General features: G+C 38.7%; 1 pseudogene across 1 annotated transcript; it reads left to right on the forward strand.

The window, feature by feature from the left end:
* Positions 1 to 17,976: 17,976 nt before the first annotated feature.
* LOC309822303 (dynein light chain 1, cytoplasmic-like) lies at positions 17,977 to 18,227 on the forward strand (annotated as a pseudogene). The gene has a single exon. The product of its transcript is annotated as a dynein light chain 1, cytoplasmic-like (transcript).
* Positions 18,228 to 21,613: the final 3,386 nt, after the last annotated feature.

The following is a 21,613-nucleotide window of genomic DNA, read 5'->3' on the forward strand; positions in this document are numbered from 1 at the left end:
ACACATTGGCAAAAGACTTAAAATTCTTGCTAATTTGAAATAAAATACTTAAGTCAACAAAAATGACAGTTAACTCTTAATACTCCACTGCAGAGGGGGCATCAACAACGAATTGCTTAATGTGTGTCATCAACTCTACGGGTCCTGAAGATTAGTCATGGAAGATCAATCATTAGAAAATTTGAAATGCCCTAAAATCTTATAACTCATATTTGGAAGAAATTTAATAGGGGTTTCCCCAAATTTCACTATAGTCTTAAACAGTTACATGGCATATTAATAATGTGTTGTGAAGCTATTCTAAAAAGAAAACTTTTCTAAAAATCAATAATGTAAAACATCATATTTTTACCATTTTAAAGAAAAGATTGAATTATCAACCTACACTCTTTATAGAAGATTTTACAAAACTGCTGTCATATAAAAACATGATCAAAACGCATGCATCTAAAAAATGAAGAAAAGAAAGTATTCCAGTGGTACAGTAGTTGGATAATTAATAAAAATAAAATATTGTTTTTCTCAATTTTAGAACATTTGTGGTATTTGTCAGATTTTTTAAATGTACACTTTGTTGTGTTTTCTTTCCTCATTCTTAAATATTCACTTTGTTCCTAAGTGTTGCATTGATAATCTTGTGTTATTTTCCCTAAGGAGGGCCCCCAAATTGTGTAAACACTGAAATCTGTCCCCGAGTTTGGACATTATTCCAAGACATTGTCTTCCTCTTCCACCCAGTCTATTTACCCTTTAATGCTCTGCCCAAATGCCACCTCTACACCATATTACTTTGTGTTGATGTCTGTTTTCACAAAGGAAAGAAAGAACTAAACTGTTTTAAGCAACTCTTCTTGCTGGACAGCGTATCAGGTGCTTTATGACATTACCTCATTTAATTATATACATTTCTTGAAGGCAGGGCAATTGTTTTCCATAATATTTCCCCAAATCAAAAATAAATGTTTTTGTAATAAGTCCTGCTCTCTATGAATGCTACTGTGCCAGCTGCATATCTTAACAAGTCCTTCATAAGTGTGGTGGTTAAAGATAATGTTTAACCCCTCAGGCGACCCATTTTAAGCTTGTACATAGCTCCCCAAAATGCAGCTTCAGGTTAACTGTAGGTTCTTTGTTCATAAACACTGTCCTTCCAAATGTTACAGTTGCACAGGCAAACTGTTCACTTATACTCAAGATAACCTGCTTGTAAATGCATTTAAACTCTTGGGACTTTAATACACTCTGTTTTCTGTACCTCACCCTGTCTGAGTATATTCCCTTCCAGCTCATGGTAGTCAGTGCTTAAGATCCCCACTGAGAATGACACTCTAATCCTCAGGGATTAAGCAAACTTTGGCCCTGGTCTTCAGCATTACATTGTTAATCCATTAGGATTTACAAAATTACAATTTGAAAAACGAGGAAGTAATTCTACTGCCTGTAATTTAGGGTGGCAAAATCAGATCAATTAAGGCTGCCAACATATGATTTAATTAACACAACCATTGTATGGAGGGTATTGCAGCACATATGGTATGATACATAAAACCAAACAACCTTTTTTTATAATGCGTGAATATAGATATTATAGAGTTAAAGATCAAGTAGAGATCTCTTCCTTAGCTCTGCCTTGGGCTGCATTTTTAACGTGACCCTTACTGTATCAAGTGTCAATTTCATATATGACGATGAAATTGTCTATTGAAATAGAAAATTATAACCAGGGTTTTTTACTTTATATGTCAGGTTCTTAATAGTTTCCTAAATAACAAGGAACACTCTTAGTCAGTTGGCATTTTCCAGTGTTTTAATTGCCTGCTGTGATATAATTATTGTGACATTTTGGGATGTTTTTAACATCCTGAATTAAATATTCTGACATCCCACAGAGCACTTCATGAAAACAGTCAAACTGTATTCAAGTCATTAGCAGTCTACAGCTGTCCTTTAATATTAAAATTATTTTCCAACACAAAACACAGATGAAATTTAAAGTATTTAACAACTTTGAGCTCAGGTTAGATTTGAGTTCTATATTACCCTAATTTGTCAGGTAAGGAGGATCAAGGTGACTCTGAGATTCTTCCATTAAACTTTATCTGAAGCACCAAGTGAATTAAGGCCACCTCGTGATAAAAGATAATGAACACAATGTACTGATTTCAACAGTGCAATTAGCCCCAGATTACACAGCCACAAATTCTGCATTAAGGAAAATCACCAGAATACCACATCTCTTTTTCAGTTGTCCTGAAAAGCTGGCTTGCTGTATTTTAGTCACATATTTATTTATCTATCCATCAATCTGTTTACCTATTTGTTTCATGTGATATATTCAAATAAAATCTGACAGATAACTGATTTTTAAATGTTTTAAATTTTTATAGAATTTTTAAAGTTTATTACAAAATTTACATTGAGTAAATTTACAGTTATTACAGAATACTGGCTACTTTCCCATGTTGAACAATGCATCCTTGAACCTATCTTACTCCCAGTAGTTTGTGCCTCTCACTCCCCCACCCCTACATTGCCTCTCCCCACCTGCCCATAACCTCTAGTTTGTTCTCTATATCTGTGAGTCTGCTTCTTTTTTGTTATGTTCACTACTTTGTTGTATTTTTCAGATTCCACATGTAAGTGATATCATACAATATTTGTCTTTCTGTCTGACTTATTTCACTGCGTGTAATGTCCTCCAAGTCCATCCATGTTGCTGCAAATGGCAGAATTTCACTATTTTTTATGGTTGAGTAGTATTCCATTGTTAGATAATTGATATATTTTAAATAACAGACTTCCTGTGACAAGGTCCTCATGGATTTCCAAAGGGAAGGCCTAGCTGGATGGACCAGTGATTAGCACCTGATAACTCACCATCTTCGCTTGGCTGTCTTACAAGCATCTCAGAATTAGCACATCTGAAACTTTCCCCTTGATTCCCTTACCTTCTCCTGCCACAGTCTCCCACATCTCAAGAAATGGCAACTCCATGCTTCCAGCTGCTCAGGCCCACAAACTTGGTATTATCACTAATTCTTTTCTTGCTCTCCCACATAAAAATCCAAACCATCAGAGAATCTTACTGGCTAAAATTCAAAATATATCCAAAGTCCAACACCTCCTACCACTTCCTCCTCAGCCTCTTAGTTCAAGCCACTATCACCTCTTTAATTTGGTAAAATAGTCATAAAATTTGCCATGTCAACTATTTTTAAGCATATGATTCTGTGGAATTAAGTACCTTCATAATGTTGTACAACCATCACCACTATCTATTTCCAAAACGTTTACATCATCCCAAACCCATTAAACAGTAACTCCCCATTTCCCATTTCCCCCCACCAGCCCCTGATAACCTCTATTCTATTTTCACTCTCTATGAATCTGATTCTCTTAGGTATTTCATATAAGTGAAATCATACAATATTTGTCCTTTTATGTCTGGCTCATTTCACTTAGCATTTTTTAAAGGTTTATCCATGTCATAACATGTATCAAATTTTCCTTTTCCTTTTTAAGGCTGAATAATAGTCCATTGTACGTCTATACCACATTTTGCTTATCCATTCATCTGTTGATGGACATTTGAGCTGTTTCAGCCTTTGGGCTATTGTGAATAATGCTGCTATGAACCTTGCTTTACAAGTATCTGTTTGAGACCTCCCTTCTATTCTTTTGGGTATATGTCTAAAAGTGGAATTCCTGGATCATGCGGTAATCCACTATCATCTTCTGATTGAACAATTACACTAATGTTCTAACTAGACTCTTCGTATCCACCCTTGCAACCTCACAGTCTGTTATCCCCACAGCAGTCAGGGTGATCCTTTTACAACTTAAATCACGTCACATCATTCCCCTGCTCAAAGTGCACCAATGGTGTCTCATGTCTGAATAAAATCCAAAGCCCTTCCTATGACCCACAAGACTCTCTGACCTCTGCCTGCCCCTCTGATCTAGCACCCTGATTCTCTTCACCCTTGCTCACCCTCCAGCACCGCTGACCTCCCTTCAATTCCTCAAACTTGATGAGCACATTTCTGCCTCAGGACCTCTCCACTGACCGTTTCTTCAGCCTAGATAACCAGGTAACCACATGGGTCCATCCCCCATTTCTTTGAGGTCTCTGCTCAGATATAACCTTACCAGAGCTGCCTTCTTTATTTCCCTGTCTAATGTAGCCCACAAGTATACACACACACACACACACACACACACACACACACACAACATGCTCAATCTTCTTAACCTGCTAAATTTTTTCCATAGACTTTGTTACACCTGACATATCATGTACTTGTTTTTTATTAACTGACTGCCTTAGCTCACTAGAACATAAAATTCCTGAGGCCAAGGACATCATATCATTTGTTGCTGTGTTCCAAGAGCCTAGATGGATGATCAGCACAGACTGATGCTCAGGAACTGTGGCTGATGCTTCTGTGCTCATTGCCCTTCCCTCTGCACTGAAAAGTAGTTCTGGGTGATATTTGAACATCAGCGATCCTGGCCATTTGCAGTCAATAATGGTCTCATTGGAAACTCTGATTTCCTAATCTTGACTTTTCTTTGGGAGAGATGGGGAAAAAGAGGGATCGGACAATTATTTTTTTCAGTAACTTATTGAAACTTATAATACACGTTATGTTCCTTCTAGAAAACATAGGGGATCTATAAGCACAAAGGAGAAATTAAAAATCATCTGTAATACCCTAACCAAAAGGTAATGATTCTTAATGTTTTCATGCATATCCTTCCAGCCTTTTTTCTATTCATATTAATTTTTTTCTAAAAATGGAATCAAATATATATTTCTATATTCTACATTTTTCAGTAAATGTTATATATCACAAATAGCTTGGTCACAAAATGTTCTTCTGCAACATCATCCCCAATGGCTGGTTAATATCCATTGTGTGGAAGTACCATAATTTAACTCTATATCTTGGGCATTTAAATAGTTTCTGACTTTTCTATGTTATCAGCAATGTGGCATCTTTAAAGCTAACCCTATAGGCTGCTATGAAAATGTCCTTATGATAAATCTCTAAAAGTGGAATTTTGAAGTCAGTGGATACGTAGAGTTTTAAAGATTTTTGTATGTACTGTCAACTTACACCCTCCCAGGTAGGGTAGGAGAACGCTTGCTTTAGGGGTGCCTGAGAATTGCCAGTGTCACCTACAACTACCATAGCTGCCCAGTGAAATAAGCAGAACCAACCTCAGGGATGGATTAGGAAGCGCTAAGGAAGAAGCTTAGATTAGAGGAAAAGGCTCTATCAAGAACTGAGGAGGTGAATATTAAAAACAGACTTTACCTTCTTTACAATCTCTGCCCTGGACCGACCAAAATGGTAAACAGTAGTATCGCAGGGACAGCATAAACAAATGCTAAGTATTTTTTACTACATCAGAAAAATAATTAGTATTAATTCTGATGCAAGAGCTGCATTGGTTATGCTTGGTTTTTGTAAAATCTTTGGCTTCACACTCTGCAACACAGCAATTTAAAGGTTGCTTCTAAATACAGTTTATTTCAATATTTGGCTTTAATAGATTTATAGCTGCTTTACAGCTGGAAAATATAGCTTGCAAAGGTACAATATACACAATAGAAAACAAACAGGACAAAGTTGATTAACAACAGTAGATGAGATTCATATATCAATTCATTGTAACTGTTTCAAGTGTTTTGGCCAACTTCTGGTTGGATTAAATCATTATTTTGTTATTGCAAAGTGACAGACAGCTTGTACTAGAAGGGGAGGGAGCATTTTCTTGTTCTTTGTAGTTAAATAATTAAAATTCTCTTTGATAATATGGTTTAATTACAGGAACACTTAAGAAACATGTGCATTTTTTGAAAGTTTGCTTCATTACAGCCTGATAATGTGAAACTTCTTACCCAGACACAAACTGGAATATACCACATTTCACTACAAGTAAACAAGCTAGCGCCCAGGTCAGTACCACTGTCCACTCTCTACTTTGTGAAACCCTCACATTTTCCCCCAGCACCATAAATACCATTTGTGAAACAGCTGGTGTGGACCAAGGGAGAACACCACTGTCAATCAGCAGGTTAAAAATTAGTAAAGCTAATTTCTCTTATTTAGATGAAATTAATACCTGCAAGGTCTAATATTTCCTTTTGTACTCCACTTTAGAAATCACTGTTCCAGGGAAAGAGCTTGTTATCTCCTAGAAAAAAAAAATCTCAGTACAGGGCTTCCCTGGTGGCGCAGTGGTTGAGGGTCCACCTGACGATGCAGGGGACACGGGTTCGTGCCCCGGTCCAGGCAGATCCCACATGCCGCAGAGTAGCTGGGCCTGTGAGCCATGGCCGCTGAGTCTGCGTGTCCGGAGCCTATGGCCCGCAATGGGAGAGGCTACAAGAGTGAGAGACCCACGTACAGCAAAAAAAACAAATCTCAGTATAACATAATATGATTTATAGTTTTCAAAGCACTTTAGTGTCTACAAAGTTGTCAGCACTCACTGACTCCACGCCTCACCATCCATTCAGTTCTCGACTCCTTCCAAACACCCTTCCACCTTTCTTCCATCTTTCTAATGAAGGCCTCCTTTTGATGGAAAAAATATATATATTTCTTAGTCTTTATCTGTCTCAATCCCTCTTTGACTATCAGCATGGTTACCATGCTTTCTTTCCTTTTTATTTTCTTCACAGCATATTGAGGTCTAATTTACTTACCATAAAATGCATCCATTTTAAACGTAAAACTCAATTCTTTTTAGTAAATGTATGGAATCGTGGAATCACCACAACAGTCCAATTCTAAAAACAATTTTCCATCCTTCCAAAACTATGCATGGGCCCATTTATGCCTTTTTTCTTAAAAACTGCCTTTGCTTTGGTACTGTGATAGCACACTCTTAATTTCCCTGTCGTCTTTTTTCCCATTCTATTCCAGCCTCTTTGGCCTGTCCCTCCTACTCTATGTAACCTTTAAATATTGATATTCCTTACAGCCTAGCCCTAGGTCCTCCCAACCTAGGTCTAGGGCTTCTCTTCTTACTCTACGCCTTTTCCCTAAGCCACCTCCTCCTTTCCATGACTTTAATTGCCATCCTTCCTACATCAAAATCTGTTCTCCTGGGGCTTCCCTGGTGGCTCAGTAGTTAAGAATCCACCTGCCCATACAGGGGACACATGTTTGAGCCCTGGTCCGGGAAGATCCCACATGCCGTGGAGCAGCTATGCCCATGAACCACAACTACTGAACCCGCGTGCCACAACTACTGAAGCCCACGTACCTAGAGCCCGTGCTCTGCAACAAGAGAAGCCACTGCAATGAGAAGCCTGTGCACCGCAACAAAGAGTAGCCCCTGCTCACCACAACTAGAGAAAGTCCGCGCACAGCAACGAAGACACAAATGTGTTCTCCTTATATGTGAAACTCACACAACATTGTATATCAACTGTACTTCGATTACAGAAAATCTGTTCTCCATCCAGACATCTTTTCTGGGCTCTAAACCTATATATCAATATACTGTCTGTGTACCTGGTGTCTTCACCTGGATGTCTCACAGCCACCTTCAACTTAACATGTCTGAAAATGAACTTAGTATTCTCTGTCTACTCCAAACCTTTTCCTCCTTCAGTGTCTCTTCTCTCAGTAAAGACACCATTAACACCTTTCACTCAGTGACTCATACCAGAAAACCTGGGCACTATCCTTAACCCCTCTCTCCCTATCCTACCATAACCAGGGCATCCCTTCTCCCCATCTCCATGGACACCTCCCTAGGCCCAAAGCACCAGCATTTACCTGGACAGCTACCATAGCCTCCAAATGGCTTCCCTGCATCCACTCTGGATTCCTTCTACACTTTTCTCCACAGTGCTATCAGAGTCAAATAAAAAGTAAATGTAATTCAAATCTACTTAAAGTGTTTCAATGGTTTCTATAATCCTTATGATAGATTCAGAATTTTTCAACACAGACTACATAGCCCTACACCATCAGATCCGTAACAATTCCCCAAGCTCACAGGCATCCCTTTCACTCTTGCCCACTGAAATCCCACCACAGCATCAAGGTGCCAAACTCCTCTCACAGCAGGTTATTTCCTCTTCCTGAAATGTTCTTCCATGGGTCTCCCCACCTCTCTTTACTCATCCTCAGGTCTTACACTTCTTCCCAAGAGAAACTTCCTTCCCTGACTCCACATTCTCAGTCAGTTTCAATGAAATTCTCTCTCATAGTACCCTTGTCCTTGGTAGCACTGATCACAACTGTAATTAAATAACAATCTGTATTATTTAATGTATTTTTCCCTCCCTAGACTGTAATCTCCATGAGGGCAGGGACAATGTCAAAATTTGCTTCCTTATTGTATACTTAGGAGATATCTCAGTGCCTGACACATAGGAGGCACTCAGTAAATACCTATCCAAGGACTGCATGGTTTCATTGAGTCCTCATAATAATCCTGAATGGTAACCATGACCATTTTCACAGCATAGGTAAAGAAATTATGATTCAGAGAATGTAGTTAGTTTGCCCAAGATCAATCACAGAGGATTTTAGAAGCATAAATAGAATAATGCATTGAGCAACTTAGAATACTTGCTTAATCAAAGCCAGAGCAATGATTAATGATATACATTGCCATTAATATTGTTCACCTTTTAAACAAGTCTTCCAGCCAAGGAACAAAAGCAGTTAGTCAGCCTTAGGAAACAGAGTTACAACTACACATTTAATCTCTAGCTCTCAAAAATTGCTTGTGAGGTAGAAATTAACATATATTAAATTACTTTCTCCCAGGAAGGCCTAACTATGGCCAGTCTATTATTTGTACCACATTAATATTATTTGTATTATATAAAGATGGCTGATAAAAGGAATCCACGGCTTCTCCCACTCCTATACCGAATCACCATATACTGAATAAACTGCTGTGAATCAGGAGTCTAGATAGTAGTGGGTGGAATGGTAGATAGTACCACACCTAATAAGCCCTTTATAAATGTTTGTTGACTGGATATAGAAATAAGCCAAAACTTGAACCCCCAACTTTCTGATTCAAAGTTTAAAGGTAACTTAAACCCAAATTAAAAAAAATTTTACATGGAACTTCTTGAGCCTCCCTGTTCCTAGGGTTTTACATGAACTAGCTCTTTCATGGTACTAGCTACCATACCACCAGCACTAGACAACTTTGCCAGATATCTCTGGAGAGAAAAAATAAGGCTTTGAAATAAGAATGTATAGTAGACACAAGAACATTTCCTAATAAACATATGAGCCACTAACCAATAAATCAATTTTAAAAAACTAAGCAATAAAAGCAATGGATATTATTGAGCAAATACCTGTTCAGTACCTGCTTTTTGCCACATAGTGTTGGTAATGATGACACCCACATTTGTATAGTTTACAAAATGTTAATACCTGCCTTTCCTGGTCCCTCTCTGCAGTGAACTTGAACACTCCAACCTGTAGTCTAACAGCCACTTATTTTCTGATCCATTCCCTCTAAGATGCAACAACAAACAGAGACAGTAGATTTGTCCTATGGGTTTCGTATCCGGTGTACTAAAATAATCCCTGGACTCTCACAAGCTCACCAAGCCATGGCATCCTCTTAACACTTTGGGGAATAACCATACAACTGGTTCTGCTGCAGGTTCTGAATAAGACTCCAGTTCTTTCACTAGACCCGGGGTCCTGCCTGAACCCCGTCCAAACAGAGCCCTGATGACCACGCTAACACTTTCTGGTCTCCTCTCAATGAGGCTGAGACCATATCTATGAAATATCCCCTTAAATCAGACCAGAGCATGCTCAACCAAGTCAAAAATCCAGCAGGTCAACTGCAAGATTGGATGTCAGGATCGGACAAGGTTTGAACAGCCTCTGTAGTACACCAAGGTTATCACAAGTGATGGAGAGAAAAAGCCAAGTGTTAACTCAAGAGGCCAAATCTTAAACCTATGCCAAGGATTTTACTTACAACCAACAACGTTAGATGACACAGAAAGATCAGGAGCACAGTAAATGCAGGAAAACAATTTAAGTCAAGGACCAAAGTGGGTAAGAAGCAAAAGATTTCAAGGATTTAATTTTGAGGCCTCATCCTATTAGTACTGAGTTAGTGCATTGCTGGGTTAAAGGCACAGGAATAATGGGACTCTGGAGCTTGCAACCAAAAGAAAATTAAAACAGGTCCTCTTAACAAGATAAAGTGTATTATTCCCATTTTACAGATAGGAAACTGAGGCTTAAAAGCCCCAGTGATTTGCCCAAAGGAACACCCTGGTCAAGGGGCAGAATGCACCTCGCACCAAACAGAACGTCTGACTTCTGAAAAGCAATTTACACATGTCTGTTGACTGGATATAGGAATAAGCCAAAACTTGAACCCTTGATTTTCTGATTCATATTTTACATGTAACTCTTGGACTTTACTATAATAATAGGGTTTTACATAAACTAGGGTTTTAATGGCATTATCTACTGTACCATCCTGCCTCCATTAGTGCTAAAGTAAAGCCAAATAACTCATGACTGAAGTTAGTCTAATGCAAGTCAGTTTTGCAGAAACAAGTTTTAAAGGTGAAACACGAATCTCCAGAGAGGTCTGCCCTTACAGAAGCAATAAGCAAAAAAATGTGAAAATGGAAGCCATCTATATGCATGTTCTTGAGAGAAACCCAATTTGCCTGACTAGAGAAGCGTTACAGTTAATTTCTGTATCCCACAGGCAAAATCACAGTGGATACAATAGTGCAAATTTAAATGACACCCCTGTAATGACAACCTCTACACAGAATACTCCTCTCTCAACTCTCTTCTCTCTCTATGATATCTGCTCAAAGCCAGGGATGGAGAGTACCTATATGGTAATGCATTGACTATATTAATAATAAACATTTGTTTTGAACTCTGTTTTAAATTAGTAATGAGACTTCCCAATTGAGAGCTCACTCACTGGAAGCCTGTGGTTGTGAATGATGTTGGTTAATCACTGAGCCACCCTATGAACTTACCAGGCACTATATAGAATAAACATGTGACTACAGTTTGCCCTTTACACCTCTGTGTTACTTAGCTAATAGCATAGGTCTGAGAGCACTGTCTTGTAAATGGTAGAATAAAATACACAAAATAACAGTAAGACAAGCCAAAAATCTCAACAGATGGAGATGTAAAAGGTTAAGGTTGACATTCTTTCTTTAAAGTCACTGTGATGGGATGAGGGTAGGAAAATGTCAAACAGAAGAGAGGTAAAACAAAGAAATTCACCACAGTAGCTGGATTATGTCAGAATCTCAAAGGTGACTAGAAAGGCCTTTCAAGTCTAAATAAAGATGGGAAAATACCAATAATTACACCTTCTATTTATCACCTTTCAGTAGCTGAAGACGTTTTACAAACTTTAACTCATTAATCCTCACAACATGACTGTGAGTCAGTCGAGGGGATGACAAGTGGTCTACTTTGTTTCACAAAAAAACGATGAGACCCAGGGGATGGGATGAGTGGCAGAATTGCTATACCATGCCTGTGGGGCTGCCAGGGTAGACATCCAAGCAGCAGCTACCCATGCTAAAATCCAGGCCCTAAACCCACAGAAACACAGGCCCTCCAAAGAAATTTACTCTTATAGCACAATCTAAAGTCCCAAGATTGGAAAGCCATTCTTTTCTAATTAGCTGCCAGGAATATGATTCTCTGGTCTGTTCCTTCTAGGTGTTAATGAGAATTTTTCATTTTTGAAAAGAATCTTGATGCCATCAGTAATAATAAACATGGAACCAGAGCTTTAAGATCATGAGTCATTTCATGCTAAAGATGAGGTCCATGTATTATATTACCCTGTACCTATACTACCCTCAAGTAGTCTGTATTATTGCTCAAAGTATTTGCTGTTAATCTCTGAAGGAGGCTGAAATCAGTCTTCGTCTTGTGATTTGTGTTGCCCTCTCTTTGAGAAGATTAAATATCCCTAGCCTGTTGAGGTCAGGCTTGACCATGTAACCGCCTTTGGCCAATGGAATGTAAGAAAAGTCACATTTGTCACCTTTGAAAAGAAGGCTTAAGAATTAACACATGGTTAGCCATGTGTGTTTCCCCTCTACCGAGAGACCCAAAACTTGCAGATAGAGACTGCTCCATCAATTCACCCCAAGTCACACAGCTGGGAATGGACAGAGTTGCGATATGAACCCAGGCATTTGAGCTCCAGCACCTGTTCTCTTAACCACTATTCTATTCTTTCACCACTGTAATAGTGTGGCCCAAACGAGTCAGGGTGAATTGTTCAGTAAAACTTTATAATTAATAATTTCTTTAGGCATTGAGAGAATCTGGCTGAGGCTTAGAAAGGTAATAATTAATTAAATGTTTTTCTGTATATATGTTTGTTCAAGGTCTTTATGCAAGAGGTATATTTTTAATGGTAGGTAGAAACGTATTTATAGCTAAGAACAAAGTGACCGACTCTTTGTGTAATAGGCTAATACCTGCCCTCAAGGATTTCAGTTACAATTCTTCATTCCCAACAATAAGCTGGACAACTGACAACTTCCTAGTTTCAACCTCCTTTTTGTACGGCCTTTTAACAATGCTTACTCTTCCTCAGGTGTTTTCTACTCTGGAAACAGACCCATACTACAACTTTTGGATATAAGTTCCTACCCCAATCTGTCACTTCCCCAGTCTTCCCCATCTCAGGAATCAGTACCTCTATTAAGCCATTTTCTCAGAACCCAAATTTGGAGTCACTATTGACTCCTCTCTTTCACTCACAGCTTTATTTAATTCTTCAGCTTCTACTGTCACTCTATCTCTAAAATATGTCCTACATTCCGCTATTTCCTGCATAACCTACCACTACTCCCAAACTGTGAGCCACCATCAACACTCCCAGGACTATAGCAGTAGACTCCTACCTGGTCTCCTTGCAGCCACTCTTGGCCTCCTACAAATTGCTCTCCATAGAGTAGCCAGAGTGATCCTTCTAAAAGATAAATGGGATTGTGCCACTCTCCTCCTCTTAACACTCCAAGAGCGTCCCATCCAGTATTATGCTTGACAACATTTAATAACCTGTGTGAAATCACCAAATACGAGGTTGGGAAGAAATGCTAACAGTCTGATCTCATGAGTAGTGTAAATGGGCTCCAAGACATCACTGTTACCCGCACACTTGGAAAAAAATCCAGAGTTCTTGCTATGAATTCAAAGCCCTACATGACCTGCCCCTGCTACCCCTCAGATCTTACCATTCTTCTTATTTGCTGTCCTCTAACCATACTGACCTCTTTGTTATTCCTCAAGCATCCCAAGTATATGCCCATCTCAGTGAATGCTCCTCCCACAGATATTCACAGGGTTCCCATCTTCACTTCATTCAATTCTGTGTTCAAATGTTGCTTCCTCAATACCCTATATGAAATAAGAACCTCCCCTCTCCATCCCCTTACCCTTGATAGTTTTTATCACTGTATAACATACAATTATAATTATATTTATGTATTCCTAAATCCACTGGGTATATAAGCTCCTTGCAGTAAAGGACTATGCTTTGTTCATTGCCATATCTCCAGGATCTAGAACAGTTCCTAGCACATTATAGATGCTCAGTAAGTGTCAACTGATTAAATGAATATATGAGTGAATGAAGCAACAAATGAATGAATCAACCAATAAGATTTTTCAAAATAAAAAGACAGGAGTATGACTGGTGGAGAGGAGTATGGGGAAAGGACCAAGTGTCTTTTGAGTCCTAATTGAGTCCCTAAATATTATCAGTGAAACCCAAGTGGTATATGCCTTGGTCTGTCAAGTCGAGTGTAAAAAACAATTAAATGACAGAGGTGATGACTGTATTTAAAAATAATGTGTAAAAGAAATTAGCCAAGTTTCAGTAACAACTAAGGATCTGGGGTGGGGTTGTTATAAAGAAAGAAAAGAATAAGGACAAATTAAGCATAATCTTGGTCCACTAGACAAATCCACAAGTAGTTGTCAGTATAGCCAGACACTAATCCAAATATTGCTATTTACGTGCTAAGTGAGCTCACCCAAGGAATTTCACTTAGTTTTCTAATCTATATTAAAAATCTATAAAAAGAGGAGATGGGATGTCATGGTTTCTCAGGACCATTCCTATTACTTAAGATCATATGGTTGCAAGGAACAGAGACCAACTCTGGCTACTTTAGGCAGTAAAGAAGTTTATAAAAGGGATTTGGGGTAGCTCCCTCAGAATCAAAGGGAAGGCTGGAGAACCAGGATCAGGGAAGAACAGGAAGGAAGGTAGGTCTGGATGTCTCAAGGCAAGAACAGAGTAATAATAGTTCCAGTATTAGCAGCTGCAGTTATAATGTATACTGTATTTAATCGGTACTAGGCATATCCTAAACCCTTTAGATAGTCTAACTTATTTAATTCTCATAACAACCCTACGAGTTAGATACTATTAATGACTCCATTGTAGAGGTAAAGAAACTTGGCATAAAGAGGTTAAGTACAACAAGAACCTATTGTATAGCACAGGGAAATCTGCTCAATATTCTGTAATAACCTAAATGGGGAAAGAATTCGAAAAAGAATAGACACAAGTATGTGTGTAACTGAGTCACTTTGCTGTAGACCTAAAATTAACACATTACTGATAATCAACTATATGCCAATATAAAATTTAAAAAAACAAAAACATTAAAAGAAAAATTCCAGAAATAAACAATTCATACTTTTTTTTTAAGAAAGAGGTTAAGTAACTCCCCCTAGCTATGGTCCTTTAGCTAGTAAGGGATTTGAACCCAGGCTACCTGGCTCCTGAGTCTTGCTCTTGGCCACTCAGCATACTATGACCTCTCTGATGGGTAGTTGCTTCAAGGCCCCAAGTGACTTTAACAATTTTCCTGCCCTTGCATTATTTCACCAGGATCAAAGTCCTAAAGAAAGAGATGGCACAATTGCAATGGCTTAGGTCTCATGCTCGGCCCTTGGCTAAGGGAAGGCCTGTCACTTCTCTGACTGTACTCCTAAGACTCCACAAAAGAAGAGCAAAAGGAACTCCCTTAAAGGGAATCAGGGTGGCATTACCCAAAGCAAAGGGAATGGATCTTGTCCAGCCAAACGCAAAAGTCTCTAACACACCATTTCATTTAATCTTCTAATCCAGGTTTCTCAGTTTCCGAAGATCCTCTCTCACTCCGCTATGTGATTGTGATTTTCATAAAATCTCTAAGAGTCAGGCAAAAATAAGCACAGGAGACTAATGTACTTTTTTTTTTTTTTCCAATACACGGGCCTCTCACTGCTGTGGCGTCTCCGTTGCGGAGCACAGGCTCCGGACGCGCAGGCTCAGCAGCCATGGCTCACAGGCCCAGCCGCTCCGCGGCATGTGGGATCTTCCCGGACCGGGGCACAAACCCGTGTCCCCTGTATCGGCAGGCAGACTCTCAACCACTGCACCACCAGGAAAGCCCAGAAGACTAATGTACTTTATAGAAAGAAAAAAAAAAGAACGAGAAAGAAAATTGACGACTATTTCCTGAACTTTCAATGTATATCAGAGCACTGTGCTAACAGCTTTACATATAATCTCATTTCATTCTCTCAATGTTATGAGATAGGTATTTCAGATGAGGACATTGAAGGTTAGAAAGATCTAGTGAGTTGCCCACAGTCACATAGCCAGTAGAGCTGAGACTTCAACCCCAATTTGTCAGATTAAAATTTTAATTTTTTTAATTTATAAGATATTAAGTTATGCTTTGCTGTACAAAAATTGGAGTGGTCCTTTAGGTTATGGAAAAACAATTCTAAGCATACATAAAATACAAACTGTTTTATAATATAAACCTGAGACGATTAAAATAAACCTTAAATGTGAAAATACCTTTAAAGCTATAAGCACTAACTAGATTGAATATATTATGCTATAATTAGTACAAGGATATTAAAATCACATATCAATTATAAAACGTATTGACTCAGTAAAGTAACAAAAAGAATTGCTTTTATAATAAAGCCTCATAACCTTGAACTTTCTTTATAATCATGCATTTAAGGTGTTGACAGCTCTGATCTCCAGCCCAGGGAAGGAGAAAGGAGAGAAAAATAGAGAAGACAAAAGAGAAGGGAGAAAGGCTGAATGTTGATGATGCCTGTGATGATGCCTTTCAGTTTCCCTCAAATAAAGTGAGTTGTCCATACAGTTTAACCTTCCACTTCCCTTGCAAGGAAAAAGGTCAGTTCACTTCTAGAGAAGATTTTGCAGTCAATAACAATTCACTGTTACTTCCAATAATTTTTTTTACTAAAGGGGAGGATAATGCAGGAAGTTTTCCTTTCTTCTCAAAATATAGAGAGGAAACACCAAATAGAAAGATGCAAACAAATATCAATAAATCTATAACCAGTCTTACGGATACACACATTTATCCATTCGTGAATGCAGGGAAGGGAATAGCTATGTCTACATGTTCAGTATCTACATAACATACAGAATAGAAAAAAGCAGGCTAGGACTTTTAGCCACAGATAGAAACTGCAGGTAACCCAGGTTAAGTCATTAACTCATTACGTGACTCTGGGCAAGTCACTTGATTTCTCTTTGCCCTTTGGTCCACCCGCCAGTTGGGCACTACATAGAAATTCCCTGAAAACCAGATGTTACATCAAAGGCAATATTTCCTGGAGACCAGCCTTGCTGACTTCTTTGAAAGGCACTAAATTTAGAAGTAGCGTGCAAATAACACTGTTCAGATTAAACTCGCTTATTAGTGGTCCAGATGATAATCAAAGGCAAACAGATGGTCGCTTAATGAATGTTATTGGAAGGAAGGCATCTTTAAATATAGGATTTGTGTGAAAAGTTTGCTTTTTCTTACAAGTTATTTTGAAATTATGTTGGAAAGTTGGCATCTTTTTTCAGAATATAACTCTGTGGAGTCTCATACACATGTTGAGTAAGATCAAAGCTTTGGAGAGCCAACGGAAGGCTGCTCCAAGTCGAATAAGCAAAATTATGCAGTTAAAATGGAGCTTGGAAACCTTAACAGAAAGTATATAGTTATCAAGAGCCACAGCGTATATCTTAAGGAATCGGAGATATCGAATATACCTTGCTTTTTAGAAACCTGACCCAATCTATACAAGTGCCAGAATAGGAAATGTTTTTCCTTTTAGCCTAACATGTTGAGAACAGGATTTTATTTATTTGTTTTTTTCAAGAAACATGCCATCCTCCTTGCTCAGCAAAATGTGGTTATTGGCTATATCTCCTTCCCTTCTATACAGAAAAAGATTTACAAACTGTATCCTAAAACAGGCAAGATAGCTTTCCACATGACTACTGGAGTCTCCGAACCAGCAGCAACTCAGGTTATTGATGTTAACTAATGTTAGTAACACAACTCATGTTAATCGATTATTTATAAAATTCTAGGTGTTAGGCACTTTTTACAGAAGATATTTGTTTTTTTGTCCAGTTTTCCTGGAGTACAACTGGGATTGATAGAGGCACAACTCTACAAGGTAATGTATCATTCAGGGTTAATCCAGGATACAGAAACCACACTGAATAGAGAGAAATGAATATAAAGTATTCTTAACTAGATACAAAGTAATTAACTAGGTAACCGAAGGAGTAAAAGGAGAACTCTAATTAGTGGTGGGCTGCTAAGTGTTTACAACCAGATCTCTGGTTGGGGAAATCTGATTTGTAGCATTTGCCAATTTTCATGGTGTAAATACTCCCAGCATGGCAGATTTCCAGCTACCAGCAGTTTACCATCTCACTTGCAAAATTCCTGAAAATTTAACAATAGACTCTGCAAGCCAATATGGGCTGGCTCTGGCACAGAGGTAGCAACTGCAGGAAACCGCTAACATCCCTAGGGCTGAGGAACAAAGAAGCTGGAATTACTGAAACTTAGTAGCCTGGAGGAGGGGCCCCGCAGCGTGAGGCAGCCTCTGCTCCATGGTAACCACGTGTACCCGAAAGGCCGTGATCAAAAATGCAGATATGTCGGAGGAGATGCAACGGGCTTGGTGGAGTGTGCTACCCAGGTGTTGGAGAAATATAACACTGAGAAGGACATTTGACAAGTACAAGCCAACCCGGCACAGCATCGCAGAAGGAACTTTGGTACTTACGCAACCCCTGTAACTAAACACTTGATCTACTTCTACCTGAGCCAAGTGGCCATTCTTCCGTTCAGATCTGGTTAGAAACATGGACTGTACCACACACCCGGTGATCTACCCAAAAACAAGGACTGCAGCCTGAATTCCAAATACCTGAGACTGAAATCTTCATCCTCCCCTAAAGGAACACCTCGATCTTTGAGATTTCATTGTCTTGCTTTGAACAGGGTATTCTAATTTCTTGTGGTTATAAAACAATTAACAAAGCAGCCTACATTTGTAATTTTTATCTAGTCCCCATGTTTTTTCTTCTCAAAATCCATTCCTTTCAAAATAATAAATAAATAAATCTGATGGAGAAGTGTGAAAAATAAATAAATGCATGCACACATAAATATATAAACAAAAGGGAGGTGTGACTGGTGCCAGTGACTGAAATGAAGCACAATATTTGAAAGTGTCAGAGGAACTGCAAACTGGATTCGATTCTGACTTCAGGAAGGAACTGCCGCCGCAGGATGGAAAAGCACTGCTGGAGCACAGCTCATAGGAACAGGAAGAGCTCAGAAGCCAACAGGAAGCAGACGGGAAGGAGCGTGGCTTCCTCCTCCAGCCTGGCCATCTCCCTCTAGTGCCCCCTGATGGAAGAGGAAAAGGGAACTGGCGGCAAAGCTGGATGTGGTTTGCAGAGTCCTAGCCCCAACATTGCTGAGCTGAATCTAGAAAGATGGTTTGGAGCTGAAAGGCAATAGCTTAATAACTGGCCCAGTTATAATCGGAAGAATAATATACTTGTATAACTCTTTACAATTTGCAAAGCTTTAGAAAAAACCAAATTGAAATGATAATCACCATTTACTGCTAAGTATTTATGAGCCAGGAACCATGCTAAATTTTATACACAACGTATCTCATTCAATTTTCAGAACGGTCGTATGAGATAGGTATTGTTAACCCCATTTAGTTTATGAGGAAACAGAGGTACAAAAAGTTTAAGAGAGCTGCCAGAGATTACACAAGCTGATGGCGACTAAGTGGTTGTTACACATGAAGTCCACAGTATGATCTCTTAGCCACTGGGCTGTCATTTTCAGTAGGAAAGAAACCAAAATGACAAGCACCAAATTCATTTGATATCTACTCCGAAAGATTTATATTCTGAATGGGGTAGAGCAGAGATCCTATTAGTGGTGACAGTTCCTGCTCTCAGACATTGCATAGAATAATTTGGTAATATGCAAAACAACAGCTCTCACTAAGAGGTCTATGTTAAAGTTGGGGTCAGCTGGAAAGAAAACCATAAAAATAGCAACCTAAACCATTCAGGGGCTTCATTTTTGTCACATAAAATGAGTCCAGAGTTTGGCAGTCGAAGAATGAATGGTAACACTCTGATGCCCTCAAGGATCTAGGTTCTTTCTAATTTTTCCCTCGTTTTCACTCTTCCTTTGCAGGTGTCTTCCCTTCTCATGCTGCCGCCTTGTGCCAAGACTGTTCCTTCATATCAAAATTTGAGTCAGTGTTTCAGTTGAAAAGAGGGAAAGGATGAAGAGAGGCTAATTCTGCTCCCTTCAAAGAATTTCTCAGAAGCCCCTCCCAGGAAATTCTGCTTACATCTCATTGTCCAGAACTGCGTCACATGGCTACTCATAGCTGAAAGGGAGTCTGGGAAATACCTTTTGTAGCTAGGCATATTTCCACACAATAAAATAGGAGTTCAGTTAATTTGAAAAAAGAAAGGATATTGGTTTGCAAATTATGCACATCAATCACAAAAGATAAGCAGGGCTTGTAGGATCAACAGCTTATTTCCCCTTTACTTAGTTGTCTGACTTTGCCATTTCCCAACCTCTTCACTTTTCATTGACTCTGTGACCCGGATTTCCCAAGGCACCCTCAGCTGAAAGTGTTCACCTCTTTGTCCCATAAACTCTCTCATATTTGCCAGCCCTGTGTCCTGACTTTGGTATGAAAAATATGTGTCCATATAAACTATTTATCTGTTTTCTGGTAAATTCTTCAACAGCCCTTCCGTTCCTCTTAATTCTCAATTTAGGCCCAGCTGACCCTAAAACTAAAGTCCCAAAATGTCCCCTTTCGTTTTGTTTGTTTTTTCATTTTTTTGGACCATTTTGTCAAACTTCTGTTGTTTCTGGTAATTTGATTTAACATTCTTAGGGTTTGGAACCATTGCTGGATCAAACTGAATAGAACATGTCAAGAGGGATTATTAAACTTCATATGAAGTGATATTCTCCTCCAACAGAGTACCTCCTCTCCTCTTCATCCAAGGAGATTGTGAGCTTGAAGAGTAAGGGTTAGGAGATCCTAAGCATTCAGCCTTTGAGCTACTTACTCTCTATACTCTTTCTTCATACTATCTTAACCAGAATAAATAGAACTTTAAACACTAGGACGATTTCAAGAAGACAGGAAAGCATTCCAAGTAGGCACAGCACCCCTTTCCTCTCTCTCCAAGAGATCATGGCCATGAGAATCAATAACCAAGCTCCAGTAGGCAATGACTTAATAGGACAATGTGTCAGGTAAGAGGTAGGTGACATATCATAATTACTATGCAATATCTTAGCCTTCATTTTAGCAGATTGTCATAAAGTGTTGATCTGTGTATGTGTGTGTGCATGCACTTAATTCTACACACCTACACCACCAGAGCAGGCCCTTATGCCTTTTTCCCTCTTTTTCTCCTAAGGTTTTTTTTTTTTTAATAGATTTCTTTTAGAAAGGTTTTAGATTTACAGAGAAACTGAGCAAATAGTACAGAGTGCTCCCATATACCTTCCCCTCACCCAGTATACCCTATTATTAACATCTTACATGAGTATGGTACATTTGTTACAATTAATGAACCAATATTGATACATTATTATTAAATAAAGTCCAGAATTTATTAACATATATTTTTTAGTTTTTACCTAATGTCTTTTTTCTGTTAGAGGATCCCACAAGGCTACCACATTCATTACATTTAGTCTTCATGTCCCTTTAGGCTCATCTTGACTATGACCGTTTCTCACTTTCCTTGTTGTTTTTGTTGTTTGTCTTTATTGGAGTGTAACTGATTTACAATGATGTGTTAATCTGTGCTGTACAGCAAAGTGAGTCAGTTATACATATACATATCTCCATTCTTTTTTAGATTCTTTTCCCATATAGGTCATTACAGAGTATTGAGTAGAGTTCCCTGTGCTATACAGTAGGTCCTTATTCGTTATCTATTTTCCTTGTTTTTAATAACCTTGACAGTTTTAAGGAGTGCTGGTCAGGTGTGTTGTAGGATGCCCTCTACTGGAATTTGATGTTTTTCTCTTGTCCAGTTTGGGATTATGGGTTTGGGGGAGGAAGATCACAGAGGTAAAGGGTCATCTTTACCACAGTCGTATCAGGGGTACATACAATCAACAGAACCAATTATTTTGAAGTTGACCTTGGTCACTGGCTAAAGTAGT

Source organism: Grampus griseus, assembly GCF_964374135.1.
Source record: "Grampus griseus genome assembly, chromosome: 4".
Taxonomy (NCBI): domain Eukaryota; kingdom Metazoa; phylum Chordata; class Mammalia; order Artiodactyla; family Delphinidae; genus Grampus; species Grampus griseus.